Raw genomic sequence first — 15635 nt, forward strand, 5'->3', positions numbered from 1 at the left:
GAGTTGTACAAAAGAACATATTCTCCGAGTTTAAACTCATGCTTTTGGATTCTTTTGTCATGCCATCTTTTAAATTTTTCTTTGAATAATTTTGCATTTTCATAAGCTTGGGTTCTCCATTCATTTAATGAGCTAATATCAAATAACCTCTTTTCACCAGCAAGTTTGAAATCATAATTGAGTTCTTTGATGGCCCAATATGCTTTATGTTCTAACTCAAGAGGCAAATGACAAGCTTTTCCATAAACCATTTTTAAGGAGACATAACCATAGGATTTTTATATGCTGTTCTATAAGCCCAAAGTGCATCATCTAATTTCTTAGACCAATTCTTCCTGGACCTATTGACAGTCCTTTGCAAAATTAATTTTATTTCTCTATTGCTAAGTTCAACTTGACCACTAGACTGAGGATGATAGGGTGATGCAATTCTATGGTTAACATCATACTTGGCAAGCATTTTACGGAAATCACCATGAATAAAGTGTGAACCACCATCAGTCATTAAATATCTAGGGACTCCAAACCTTGGGAAAATAACTTCCTTAAGCATTTTAATAGAGGTGCTGTGATCAACAATATTGGTTGGAATAGCTTCTACCCAGTGATACGTCTCCGTCGTATCTACTTTTCCAAACACTTTTGCCCTTGTTTTGGACTCTAACTTACATGATTTGCATGGAACTAACCGGACATACGCTATTTTCGGCAGAATTGCCATGGTGTTATTTTTGTGCAGAAACAAAAGTTCTCGGAATGACCTGAAAATCAACGGAGAATTATTTTGGAATATATAAAAAATACTGGAAGAAGAATCCACGTCAGGGGGACCTCCACCTATCCACGAGAGTGGGGGCGCGCCCCCTTCCTCGTGGGCCCCCTGACTCTCCACCGACCTCAACCCTGACTCCATATATTCACTTTCAGGGAGAAAAAACCCAGAGAGAAGGATTCATCGCGTTTTACGATACGGAGCCGCCGCCAAACCCTAAACTCTCTCGGGAGGGCTGATCTAGAGTCTGTTTGGGGCTCCGGAGAGGGGAATCCGTCGCCATCGTCATCATCAACCATCCTCCATCACCAATTTGATGATGCTCACCGTCGTGCATGAGTAATTCCATCATAGGCTTGCTGGACAGTGATGGGTTGGATGAGATTTATCATGTAATCGAGTTAGTTTTGTTAGGGTTTGATCCCTAGTATCCACTATGTTCTGAGATTGATGTTACTAAGACTTTTCTATGCTTAATGCTTGTCACTAGGGCCCGAGTGCCATGATTTCAAATCTGAACCTATTATGTTTTCATCAATATATGAGAGTTCTGAAGGAAATATGCCCTAGAGGCAATAATAAAGTTATTATTTATTTCCTTATATCATGATAAATGTTTATTATTCATGCTAGAATTGTATTAACCAGAAACATAATACATGTGTGAATACATAGACAAAAACAGAGAGTCACTAGTATGCCTCTACTTGACTAGCTCGATAATCAAAGATGGTTATGTTTCCTAACCATAGACGTGAGTTGTCATTTGATTAACGGGATCACATCATTAGGAGAATGATGTGATTGACTTGACCCATTCAGTTAGCTTAGCACTTGATCGTTTAGTTTGTTGCTATTGCTTTCTTCATAACGTATCACTACTAGGGAAAAGCCTAGCAGCAGCGCGGGTTTTGGGTGTATCAGTAGCGCGGGCGCCCGCGCTACTGATACGGCGCCACAGCTAACTTGTAGCAGTAGCGCGTGTTGACACGCGCTACTGCTATATATGGTTAGCTGTAGCGTGCGTTGCAGTACAACGCTACTGCTAATTATCTGTAGTGGGTCTTACACCCCGCGCTACTACTATTACTTTCAAAAGCAAAAAAATATCTCGATCCCATGCATGTTGTCAATGGCAGCAGTTGTTCGATCCAGCGATGGTTGGGGTCGCCGGAGGCATGAACGAGCAGCGGCAGACCAGATCCGACGGTGGCTGTTGGAGGAGGGCCTGTTTCCATGGAAGAGCAAGGCAACGGCGTGGGGCTCCTCTTCCCGACCATGCCAGATATGTTTGTCCATGGCGACTACCTGCACGGGCATGGACATGGGATTGTGAGTCAAACTAGAGGGAGAGAGAGAGATAAAAAGAAAACCGAGGGAGAGAGGAAAGAGATGGAGGGAGTAGCAGGGCTGGTCACCGGTGGTTAGGTCTCTGACGTGGTGGCGCGAGGCGGTGGCCTCCTAGACGCCGGTGGAAGACTGGCGAGCTCCTAGATGCCGGTGGCGCGAGGTGGCGCCCTCTTTCGGTGCCATGGAGGAGGAGGGGCGCATGGGCAAGAGGTCAATGTGAGAACGAATGGAGAGAGAGAGAGGAGGGAGTGGCGGAAGAGAGGAGGGATTTTGGGGAGGGGGAGGACGGGTGGGGAAAAGGTGGTGGGTGCGGATTAGCAGTAGCGTAGTACGTAAAACGCGTTGCTGCTAAGAAAGTAGCAGCAGCACACTTTCGGTACAAGCGCTACTGCTAACCGGGACCAAAAGTGTGCCCGATTTGAAAATTAGCAGCAGCGACCTCAGAAAAACCGCGCTACTGCTACAGCTATAGTAGTAGCGCGGCTCGCGGCACCGTGCTACTGCTAAATGGAGTTGGGTGGGCATTGTTGGCCGATATTTGTAGCAGCGCGGGTTACGCCAAGCGCGCTACTGCTAAGCACTTGTCAGTAGCGGGTTTTCCACACCCGTGCTACTGCTAATTAGCAGCAGTGCTCCTTTTTGAGCCGCGCTGCTGCTAAGATTCTGTGTATAGGGTTTTCCCTAGTAGTGTATACATGTTCCTATGACTATGAGATTATGCAACTCCCGTTTACTGGAGGAACACTTTGTGTGCTACCAAACGTCACAATGTAACTGGGTGATTATAAAGGTGCTCTACAGGTGTCTCTGAAGGTACTTGTTGGGTTGGCGTATTTCGAGATTAGGATTTGTCACTCCGATTGTCAGAGAGGTATCTCTGGGCCCTCTCGGTAATGCACATCACTCCAGCCTTGCAAGCATTGCAACTAATAAGTTAGTTGCAGGATGATGTATTACGGAACGAGTAAAGAGACTTGCCGGTAACGAGATTGAACTAGGTATTGAGATACCAACGATCGAATCTCGGCCAAGTAACATACCGATGACAAAGGGAACAACGTATGTTGTTATGCGGTCTGACCGATAAAGATCTTCGTAGAATATGTAGGAGCCAATATGAGCATCCAGGTTCTGCTATTGGTTATTGACCGGAGACATGTCTCGGTCATGTCTACATAGTTCTCGAACCCGTAGGGTCCGCACGCTTAAAGTTCGGTGACGATCGTAATTAGGGTTTTTGTGTTTTGATGTACCGAAGGTTGTTCGGAGTCCCGGATGTGATCACGGACATGACAAGGAGTCTCGAAATGGTCGAGACATAAAGATTGATATATTTGAAGCCTATATTTGGATATCGGAAACGTTTCGGGTGAAATTGGGATTTTACCGGAGTGCCGGGGGGTTACCGGAACCCCCCCGGGGGTTATTGGGCCTACATGGGCCATAAGGGAGAAGAGGAGGGCTGGCCAGGGTAGGCCGTGCGCCCCCTCCCCCTAGTCCGAATAGGACGAGGAAGGGGGGGCGCCCCTGAGGGAGTCCTGGATTAGGGGGTGTCCGGACAGCCGGACTATATCCTTTGGCCGGACTGTTGGACTATGAAGATACAAGATTGAAGACTTCATCCCGTGTCCGGAAGGGACTTTCCTTGGCGTGGAAGGCAAGCTTGGCGATACGGATGTATAGATCTCCTACCATTGTTACCGACTCTATGTAACCCTAACCCTATCCGGTGTCTATATAAACCGGAGGGTTTTAGTCCGTAGGACAACGTACACATCAACAATCATACCATAGGCTAGCTTCTAGGGTTTAGCCTCTTCGATCTCGTGGTAGATCTACTCTTGTACTACCCATATCATCAATATTAATCAAGCAGGACGTAGGGTTTTACCTCCATCGAGAGGGCCCGAACTTGGGTAAAACTTCGTGTCCCTTGCCTCCTGTTACCATCCGGCCTAGACGCACAGTTCGGGACCCCCTACCCGAGATCCGCCGGTTTTGACACCGACATTGGTGCTTTCATTGAGAGTTCCTCTATGTCGTCGCCGTCAGGCTCGATGGCTCCTACGATCATCGATAGCGATGCAGTCCAGGGTGAGACCTTCCTCCCCGGACAGATCTTCGTCTTCGGCGGCTTCGCACTGCGGGCCAATTCACTTGGCCGTCTGGAGCAGATCGAAAGCTACGCCCCTGGCCGTCAGGTCAGATTTGGAAGTTTAAACTACACGGCTGACATCCGCGGGGACTTGATCTTTGACGGATTCGAGCCACTGCCGAGCGCGCCGCACTGTCACGACGAGCATGATCTAGCTCTGCCGCCGAACAGTGCCCTGGAGGCCGCACCCGCATCGGCTCCGACCCTTAATTCGGAGCCAACCTGCGCCGATCGAGGATGGGCGGTTGGACGCCACCTCGGGGGCTGCGATCCCAACGGCGATTGAGCCGAACACCAGCCCCGCACTCTGCGAAACTCGTGACTCCAAGGAGCCGTACTCCTCTCCGGACTCCGAACCCTCCGCGCCCCTGCCGATCGAATCCGATTGGGCGCCGATCATGGAGTTCACTGCCGCGGACATCTTTCAGCACTCGCCTTTCGGCGATATCCTGAAGTCACTGAAGTCTCTCTCTTTATCAGGAGAGCCCTGGCCGGACTACGGTCAGCAAGGTTGGGGTACGGACGATGAAGAAATTCAAAGCCCACCCACCACCCACTTTGTAGCCACTGTCGACGACTTAACCGACATGCTCGACTTCGACTCCGAAGACATCGACAGTATGGACGCCGATGAAGGAGATGATGAAGAACCAGCGCCTACTAGGCCCTGGAAAGCCACCTCGTCATATGACATATACATGGTGGACACCCCAAAAGAGGGAGATGGCGATGGAACAACGGAGGATGACCCCTCCAAGAAACAGCCTAAGCGCCGGCGTCAGCGGCGCCGCTCAAAATCCCGCCAAAACAAATACGGTGATTCCAGCACGGGAGATAATAATACTCCGGAAAGTGCCGAAGAAAACCCCCTCCAGCAAGACTTAGCACAGGAGGATGGAGAAACCAGCCCTCATGAGAGAGCGGCAGACAGAGAGGTCGAGGACGATAATTATATGCCTCCCTCTGCCAGAGGATCCCGTCGAGCAAGAGCGTTTTCAACGCAGGCTTATGGCCACGGCAAGAAGCCTCAAGAAAAAACAGCAACAACTTAGAGCTGATCAAGATTTGCTGGTCGACAGATGGACTGAAGTCCTTGCGGCCGAAGAGCATAAACTCGAACACCCCTCCAAGAGCTACCCAAAGCGCAGGTTGCTACCCCGATTAGAGGAGGAAGCACTTGATGCGGCCGACCGGCCACCTCGTGGCCGCGACAGAGAGGCCTCCCGGCCCTCCACTCAAGCCGCACCCCGTACCAAGGCACGGGAATATGCGCCGGACTTATGAGACATGTTGGAGGACAAGGCAAGGCAAACACAATCGATCTACGGATCGCGTGGGCGCCCCACGGCTCGAGACGGTAACCGTCACGCCGGCCACAAATTCGGCAGGGCCGAACACAGCTCATTGGAGCTACGTCATGATATCGCCCAGTACAGAGGCGCCGCACACCCACTATGCTTTACAGACGAAATAATGGATCATCAAATCCCCGAGGGTTTCAAACCCGTAAACATCGAATCATATGATGGCACAACAGATCCTGCGGTATGGATCGAGGATTATCTCCTTCATATCCACATGGCCCGCGGCGACGATTTCCACGCCATCAAATACCTCCCACTCAAGCTTAAAGGACCAGCTCGGCATTGGCTTAACAGCTTGCCAACAGGATCAATCAGTTGTTGGGAGGACCTGGAAGCCGCATTCCTCGACAATTTCCAGGGCACTTATGTGCGACCCCCAGACGCCGATGACCTAAGTCACGTAATTCAGCAGCCAGAGGAATCGGCCAGGCAATTCTGGACACGGTTCCTAACAAAGAAAAATCAAATAGTCGACTGTCCGGACGCTGAGGCCCTAGCAGCCTTCAAGCACAATATCCGTGACGAGTGGCTGGCCCGGCACCTTGGACAGGAAAAGCCGAAATCTATGGCAGCACTCACGACACTCATGACCCGCTTTTGCGCGGGAGAAGACAGCTGGCTTGCTCGTAGCAACAATATGACCAAGAACCCTGGTAATTCGGACACCAGGGACAGTAGTGGCAGGTCGCGTCGCAACAAGCAGAAGCGCCGCATTAACGGCGACAATGCTGAGGATACGGCAGTTAATGCCGGATTCAGAGGCTCTAAATCCGGTCAGCGGAAAAAGCCATTCAAAAGGAATCCTAGGGGCCCGTCCAGTTTGGACCGAATACTCGACCGCTTGTGCCAGATACATGGCACCCCCGAAAAGCCGGCCAATCACACCAACAGGGATTGTTGGGTGTTCAAGCAGGCAGGCAAGTTAAACGCCGAAAATGAAGACAAGGGGCTGCATAGCGATGACGACGAGGAGCCCCGGCCGCCGAACAACAGTGGACAGAAGGGTTTTCCCCCACAAGTGCGGACGGTGAACATGATATACGCAACCCACGTCCCCAAAAGGGAGCGGAAGCGCGCGTTAAGGGACGTATACGCGGTAGAGCCAGTCGCCCCAAAGTTCAACCCATGGTCCTCCTGCCCGATCACCTTTGATCGAAGGGACCATCCCACTAGCATCCGTCATGGCGGATTCGCCGCATTGGTCCTAGACCCAATTATTGACGGATTTCATCTCACTAGAGTCCTTATGGACGGCGGCAGCAGCCTGAACCTGCTTTACCAGGATACAGTGCGGAAAATGGGCATAGATCCCTCGAGGATTAAGCCCACCAAAACGACCTTTAAAGGCGTAATACCAGGTGTAGAGGCCAACTGTACAGGCTCAGTCACACTTGAAGTGGTCTTCGGATCTCCGGATAATTTCCGAAGCGAGGAGTTAATCTTCGACATAGTCCCGTTTCGCAGTGGTTATCACGCACTGCTCGGGAGAACCGCATTCGCTAAGTTCAATGCGGTACCGCACTACGCATACCTTAAGCTCAAGATGCCAGGCCCTCGAGGAGTAATTACGGTCAATGGAAACACCGAACACTCCCTCCGAATGGAGGAGCACACGGCGGCCCTTGCAGTGGAAGTACAAAGCAGCCTCTCCAGGCAGTTCTCTAGTCCGGCCACTAAACGACTGGACACCGTCAAGCGTGCCCGGAGTAACCTACAACAAGACCGCCTGGCACGATCCGAGCAGGCGTAGCAATGCGGCCCCAACCCCAACCCTCGCAAAAAGGCGACGCCAGTACTTCGCATACATAACTACGCTCTAGAGATACCATGGGTACAGGGGGAGGGGCACCATCACGGCACGCCCAAAAATACGGCTTAAACCGTACTAGGGGCTGCCGATTTTTTTTAAATTTTCTCTTACTTTCAAGACTCCATCCTTCGGAAGGCCTGTTCAGCAGTTCAATTGCCGCACAAACGATGCAAGAACCAGGGAAGCAGACAAGCCACACCGTAGTACGGAACTCCCAGGTGGTCTCTATCATGAGCAGTATACCTGTTCCACATACTATTCCGCAGCTTGCCCCTGGAACGGACATGTTAACTAGTCCAACCTTCCACTTATCGCATTATTTGTGTCGTTCTGCTTTGATCGCAGCCCTTTTTAATAAACAATGCATAGCTTTCGTCTATTTTTGCATTACTTTTTTTCTTTATATATGTTCCTTAACGACATGTTGCACCCGTACACGTTGGTACGGCCAAAATACGCCAGGGGCTTTAGTACCCCTCAATATGGTGTGAGAAGTCCGAACACTTTAACAAGTGCGGCACCCCGAACTTATAGCATTATATGCATCGGCTCCGAATCATGTCTTGGGTCAATAGTTGGGTTTGCCCGGCTCCTATGTTTTGGTGCCTTACGTTCCGCTATATCGGCTAAGGTAGCACTAGGAGAACCACTGCGATTGTGCCCCAGTTGAGCTGGGTCGAGCACCTCAGTGGAGAAAGCTAAAACTGACTGTCATGATGAAGCGAGAGCTGGTCGCTGTTCGAGAGGTTTTTCGAGTCCCTAAAGACTTATGCCGCTTAGGGCGAGGAGCCGGCTCTGTCCGGCCAAGGCGTGGATAGCGCCCCGAACTCGGTCTTCCGAATACCAGGGGCTTCGCCGAAATTTAAAATTATAGAATTCTATGGCTAAGTGAGAGTGTTCACGCATTATAGTCCGATTGCCTTGTTCGTTGGGCTGAGCGCCTCCCTCGAAGGACCCAAACATGGGAAAAAGAGCGCTCAGGTTTATCCCCGAACACCCCAGCACTAGCGGCACGGGGGCAGAAGCCGACGACTCGCCATCTCTCAGAATTGATAAACAGCCGCACAGAAGGTAATATTTTAAATTCCAATAGCATTGCTTAGCGCATATAAACAAGTTTTCAGCGCACAGGACAAAACGAGCAAGTTTCACTCAAAAATTACATCCCTAGAACATTCATCCGCCACAAGGCAGGCACCCTTCAGAACATCCTTATAGTAATTCTCGGGCTTGCGATGCTCTTTCCCTGGCGGTGGCCCGTCCTTCACCAGCTTCTCAGCATCCAGCTTGCCCCAGTGCACCTTAGCACGGGCAAGGGCCCTACGGGCACCTTCAATGCAGATGGAGCGCTTGATGACTTCGAGCCTTGGACAGGCCTCCACCAACCGCCGCACCAGCCCGAAATAGCTCCCAGGCAGAGCCCCTCCAGGCCACAGCCGAACAATGAGGCCCTTCATGGCCTGTTCGGCCGCCTTGTGGAGCTCGACCAGTTGCTTCAGCTGGTCGCTCAGGGGCACGGGGTGTCCGGCCTCAGCATACTGAGACCAGAACACCTTCTCTGTCGAGCTGCCCTCCTCGGCTCGATAGAATGCGGCGGCATCGGACACACTCCGGGGAAGATCTGCGAACGCTCCTGGAGAGCTCCGGATTCGGGTAAGTAACAAGTAACTCACGTTTATGTGTTTGCTTTGCATAAAGAATGCCTTACCCGCCGCTATCTTCTTCACCTCATCCAACTCCTGGAGGGTCTTCTGGGATTCGGCCTTGGCAGACTTGGCATTTTCAATAGCAACCGCGAGCTCGGACGCTCGCGTCTTTGAGTCAAGCTCCAAACTCTCATGTTTTTCCATAAGAGCCTGGAGCTCTTGCCGCACCTTGCCAACCTCGGCCTCATACCTCTCCCGCTCGGTGCGCTCCGAGGCCGCCCTCTTCTCGGCCTCGACCAGCGCTTGCTTAAGGGTCGCCACTTCAGACGTGGCCCCTAAAATAGCCACGATAATCCTGTCATTCTTTGCAATTGCACCTTTTTATATATATTTAAAAACAAGGTATTTCTTACCTTCATTGTCCTCGAGCTGCTTCTTGGCACGCCCGAGCTCTTTCTCGGACCGCTCAAGGTTTTGCTTTAGCGTGTCCACTTCCGCAGTCAGTGCGGCGGACACAAGCAGGGAAGCCTGCATATGCATATTGACTCATTTTTGTTAGACTCCTGCGAATTCTATTTGATCCTCTATTCGGCTTTTCTTCCCGAACGCCAAACAGAGCATCAGGGGCTACTGTCTATGCGGTACTATTATTTACACATTCTTTACTTACCTCAAAGCCTGTCAAAAGGCTAGTACAAGCTTCAGTCAGTCCGCTCTTGGCGGACTGAACCTTTTGGACCACCGCACTCATAATAGTGCAGTGCTCCTCGTCGATGGAGGCGCCTTGGAGCGCCTCCAACATATTGTCCGGCGCCTCCGGTTGGACGGGGGCCGCCGACACGGTGGACTTGCTCCTCTTGGAAGGAGGTCCCCCGCCGGACTCTGGAACCTTGAAGGTTCCGGAGCGGTGTCCGGCCTAGAGCCGGACTTGGAGCCCTGAGGGGTTTCATCCCCTTTATTCCTGGAGTCCGGGAGGTCGCCTTGCGACGCCTCCAGGACCACCTCCTCCCGGCATGGAACCTATTGGGACAACACTTCGGTGTCGTCCGTAGGACGGGGGGAGGAAGCCATCGGAAGCGAGTTCACATTCGACGAGTCCAGTGAGCCGCTCGACGACGCGTCGAGCTGGTCTTTGGGTGGGCTGCATAAACATATTCGACGTAAGGGAAAGTTGTGCGATAAACGAATACTATGAATTACTCTGGTATCTGGATACTTACGATTTTGCCTGGGGCTTGGCCCTGGGCTGCCACTCCTCTCCGCCGTCGGCATCGGTGGAGTAGTCCGGAGGAAGGGTTTTCCCCTTCTTGGACCCTCCGGCCTCCCCAGAGAGGGCGGCCTTCCTTTTCTTCTCTCCTCCCGCTGGAGGGGGAGAGTTCTCCTCTTCTTCCTCCTCGTCTTCATGGGAGGAATGTGCCTCGGAACCAGCGGATGATGGATCCGGCACCTCCTGGCGCCGGGCACTCTTTCGAGTCCCTGCGGCCTTTTTCGCGGCCTTCTTCTCCGGCACCACACAGGGTGCCGGAACCAGCAGCTTCGCCAAGCGAGCGTCCGCTGGGCCTTCAGGCAAAGGAGTCAGACAGTTGATCTGTCCGGATGTCACCTACCAATCCTGTCAAAGGTAAGGGAGCTTAGATCCCGCATGGAGTCAAACTATGAAAAACTAATACCCTGTAAAAGGAAAAAAAACAGCTTACCGCGAGAGCGTGATGCTGCGCACTGAATCTGCGATCCTCTGTAGCAGATGCAGGAGACTTGGCGCCTTTGAAAAGCACCTTCCAGGCATCTTCGTACGTCGTGTCGAAGAGCCTGCTCAGAGTTTGGTGTCGCGCCGGGTCGAACTCCCACAGGTTGAAAGCCCGTTGTTGACACGGGAGGATCAGGCGGATGAGCATAACCTGGACTACATTGACAAGTTTGAGCTTCTTGTCCGCCAGGGTTTGGATGCATGTTTGGAGTCCGGTCAGCTCTCCTTTTTTACCCCAAGACAGGCCCGTCTCCTTCCAGGAGGTGAGCCGCGTGGGGGGTCCTGATCGAAACTCGGGGGGTGCGACCCATTCGGTGTCGCGCGGCTCGGTGATGTAAAACCACCCCGATTGCCACCCCTTCAGGGTCTCCACAAAGGAGCCCTCGAGCCATAGGACGTTGGCCATCTTGCCCACCATGGCGCCTCCGCACTCCGCCTGGTTTCAGCGCACCACCTTTGGCTTGACGTTGAAAGTCTTGAGCCATAGGAAGAAATGGGGGCGGATGCGGAGGAAGGCCTCGCACACGATGATAAACGCCGAGATGTTGAGGACGAAGTTCGGGGCTAGATCGTGGAAATCCAGGCCGTAGTAGAACATGAGCCCCCGGACAAATGGGTGGAGAGGGATGCCCAGTCCACGGAGGAAATGCGGGAGGAACACCACCCTCTCATGGGGCCTAGGGGTGGGGATGAGCTGCCCCTTTTCGGGGAGCCAGTACGCGATGTCGTTAGACAGGTATCCAGCCTTCCTCAGCTTTTTGATATGTCCCTCCGTGACGGAGGAGACCATCCACTTGCCTCCCGCTCCGGACATGGCTGGAGAAGGTTGAGGTGGGGAGTGCGGACTTGGGCGCTGGATCTCGAGTGCGCAAGAATGGATAGGCGAAGGTGAAAAGATGGATCCTTATCCCCTTATATGGGTGGACGCAACTACATGTCCCCCACCAGCCTGGTAAAACTCGCTTATCTCCAAGCACCGTAATCAATGGCGCGGTTGGGTTACCCACGCCCGTATTGATGAGAATCCCGGGATAAGGGGACACGATCTCTGCTTTAACAAGATGTGCCAAGGAAACCGCCTCGCATGACGCGCTGAGCTGGGATAATGAAACGACTCGGATAAAGGCTTGGCCGTGGTGTGTCACGCTACGGAATACGTCAGTAGATTAGATTGGTGTAAATATTATTCTCTCTATGGCAATATGTGGAAACTTATTTTGCAGAGCCGGACACTATCTTTCTGATCAAAATCTTCTACGAAGTACTTGGAGGAGGAACCCGCCTTGCAATGCTGAAGACAATCTACGCGTCGGACTCGTCGTCATTGAAGCCTGGTTCAGGGGCTACTGAGGGAGTCCTGGATTAGGGGGTGTCCAGACAACCGGACTATATCCTTTGGTCGGACTGTTGGACTGTGAAGATACAAGATTGAAGACTTCGTCCCGTGTCCGGAAGGGACTTTCCTTGGCGTGGAAGGCAAGCTTGGCGATACGGATATATAGATCTCCTACCATTGTAACCGACTCTATGTAACCCTAACCCTATCCGGTGTCTATATAAACCAGAGGGTTTTAGTCCGTAGGACAACGTACACATCAACAATCATACCATAGGCTAGTTTCTAGGGTTTAGCATCTTCGATCTCATGGTAGATCTACTCTTGTACTACCCATATCATCAATATTAATCAAGCAGGACGTAGGGTTTTACCTCCATCGAGAGGGCCCGAACCTGGGTAAAACTTCGTGTCCCTTGCCTCCTGTTACCATCCGGCCTAGACGCACAGTTCGGGACCCCCTACCCGAGATCCGCCGGTTTTGACACCGACAGCCCCCTTTCCTCTTTCTCCCTTCCTCCTTCCTTTTCCAACAAGGCAAGAGGGGGGAGTCCTACTCCCGGTTGGAGTAGGACTCCTCCAAGCGCACCCATAGGGCCGGCCGCACCTCCCCCTCTCCCTCCTTTATATACTGAGGCAAGGGGGCACCCCATGACACACACGTTGATCCTCGTGATCATTCCTTAGCCATGTGCGGTGCCCCCTTCCACCATATTCCACCTCGGTCATATCGTAGCGGTGCTTAGGTGAAGCCCTGCGTCGGTAGAACATCATCACCGTCATCACGCCGTCATGCTGACGAAACTCTCCCTCAATGTTTTGCTGGATCGGAACTCGAGGGACGTCACCGAGTTGAATGTGTGCAGAACTCGGAGGTGCCGTACGTTTGGTACTTGGATCGGTCGGATCGGGAAGACATACGACTACTTCCTCTATGTTGTGTCAACACTTCCGTTGCCGGTCTACGAGGGTACATAGACAACACTCTCCCCTCTTGTTGCTATGCATCACCATGATCTTGCGTGTGCGTAGGAATTTTTTTGAAATTACTACGTTCCCCAACAGTGGCATCCGAGCCTAGGTTTTATGCATTGATGTTGTGCATGAGTAGAACACAAGTGAGTTGTGGGCGATATAAGTCATACTGCTTACCGGCATGTCATACTTTGGTTCGGTGGTATTGTTGGATGAAGCGGCCCGGACCGACATTACGCGTACGCTTACGCGAGACTGGTTCTACCGATGTGCTTTGCACATAGGTGGCTGGCGGGTGTCAGTTTCTCCTACTTTAGTTGAACCAAGTGTGACTACGCCCGGTCTTTGCGAAGGTTAAAACAGCACCAACTTGACAAACTATCGTTGTGGTTTTGATGCGTAGGTAAGAACGATTCTTGCTAAGCCCGTAGCAGCCACGTAAAACTTGCAATAACATAGTAGAGGACATCTAACTTGTTTTTGCAGGGCATGTTGTGATGTGATATGGTCAAGACATGATGCTAAATTTTATTGTATGAGATGATCATGTTTCATAACCGAGTTATCGGCAACTGGCAGGAGCCATATGGTTGTCACTTTATCGTATGCAATGCAATTGCGCTGTAATGCTTTACTTTATCACTAAGCGGTAGCGATAGTCGTGGAAGCATAAGATTGGCGAGACGACAACGATGCTACGATGGTGATCAAGGTGTCGCGCCAGTGACGATGGTGATCATGAAGGTGCTTCGGAGATGGAGATCACAAGCACAAGATGATGATGGCCATATCATATCACTTATATTGATTGCATGTGATGTTTATCTTTTATGCATCTTATCTTGCTTTGATTGACGGTAGCATTATAAGATGATCCCCCACTAAATTATCAATGTATAAGTGTTCTCCCTGAGTATGCACCGTTGCGAAAGTTCTTCGTGCTGAGACACCACGTGATGATCGGGTGTGATAGGCTCTACGTTCAAATACAACGGGTGCAAACCAGTTGCACATGCGGAATACTCAGGTTTAACTTGACGAGCCTAGCATATAACAGATACGGCCTCGGAACACGGAGACCGAAAGGTCGAGCGTGAATCATATAGTAGATATGGTCAACATATTGATGTTCACCATTGATACTACTCCATCTCACGTGATGATCGGACATGGTTTAGTTGATTTGGATCACGTGATCACTTAGAGGATTAGAGGGATATCTTTCTAAGTGGGAGTTCTTAAGTAATATGATTAATTGAACTTAAATTTATCATGAACTTAGTACCTGATAGTATCTTGCTTGTCTATATTTGATTGTAGATAGATGGCTCGTGTTGTTGTTCCGTTGAATTTTAATGCGTTCCTTGAGAAAGCAAAGTTGAAAGATGATGGTAGAAATTACACGAACTGGGTCCGTAACTTGAGGATTATCCTCATTGCTGCACAGAAAAATTACGTCCTGGAAGCACCGCTAAGTGCCAAGCCTGCTGCAGGAGTGACACCAGATGTTATGAACGTCTAGCAGAGCAAAGCTGATGAATACTCGATAGTTCAGTGTGCCATGCTTTACGGCTTAGAACCTGGTCTTCAACGATGTTTTGAACGTCATGGAGCATATGAGATGTTCCAGGAGTTGAAGTTAATATTTCAAGAAAATGCTCGGATTGAGAGATATGAAGTCTCCAATAAGTTCTATAGCTGCAAGATGGAGGAGAATAGTTCTGTCAGTGAACATATACTCAAAATGTCTGGGTATCATAATCACTTGACTCAACTAGGGGTTAATCTTCCTGTTGATAGTGTCATTAACAGAGTTCTTCAATCACTGCCACCAAGCTACAAAAGCTTCGTGATGAACTATAATATGCAAGGGATGAATAAAGCTATTCCTGAGCTCTTCGCGATGCTAAAAGCCACGGAGGTAGAAATCAAGAAGGAGCATCAAGTGTTGATGGTCAATAAGACCACCAGTTTCAGGAAACAGGGCAAAGGGAAGAAGAAAGGGAACTTAAAAAAGAACAGCAAACAAGTTGCTGCTCAGGAGAAGAAACCCAAGTCTGGACCTAAGCCTGAGACTGAGTGCTTCTACTGCAAGCAGACTGGTCACTGGAAGCGGAACTGCCCCAAGTATTTGGCGGATAAGAAGGATGGCAAAGTGAACAAAGGTATATGTGATATACATGTTATTGATGTGTACCTTACTAATGCTCACAGTAGCACCTGGGTATTTGATACTGGTTCTGTTGCTAACATTTGCAACTCGAAACAGGGGCTACGGATTAAGCGAAGATTGGCTAAGGACGAGGTGACGATGCGCGTGGGAAATGATTCCAAAGTCGATGTGATCGCGGTCGGCATGCTACCTCTACATCTACCTTCGGGATTAGTATTAGACCTAAATAATTGTTATTTGGTGCTAGCGTTGAGCATGAACATTATATCTAGATCTTGTTTGATGCGAGACGGTTATTCATTTAAAT

Source organism: Triticum aestivum, chromosome 3A (assembly GCF_018294505.1).
Source record: "Triticum aestivum cultivar Chinese Spring chromosome 3A, IWGSC CS RefSeq v2.1, whole genome shotgun sequence".
NCBI lineage: Eukaryota > Viridiplantae > Streptophyta > Magnoliopsida > Poales > Poaceae > Triticum > Triticum aestivum.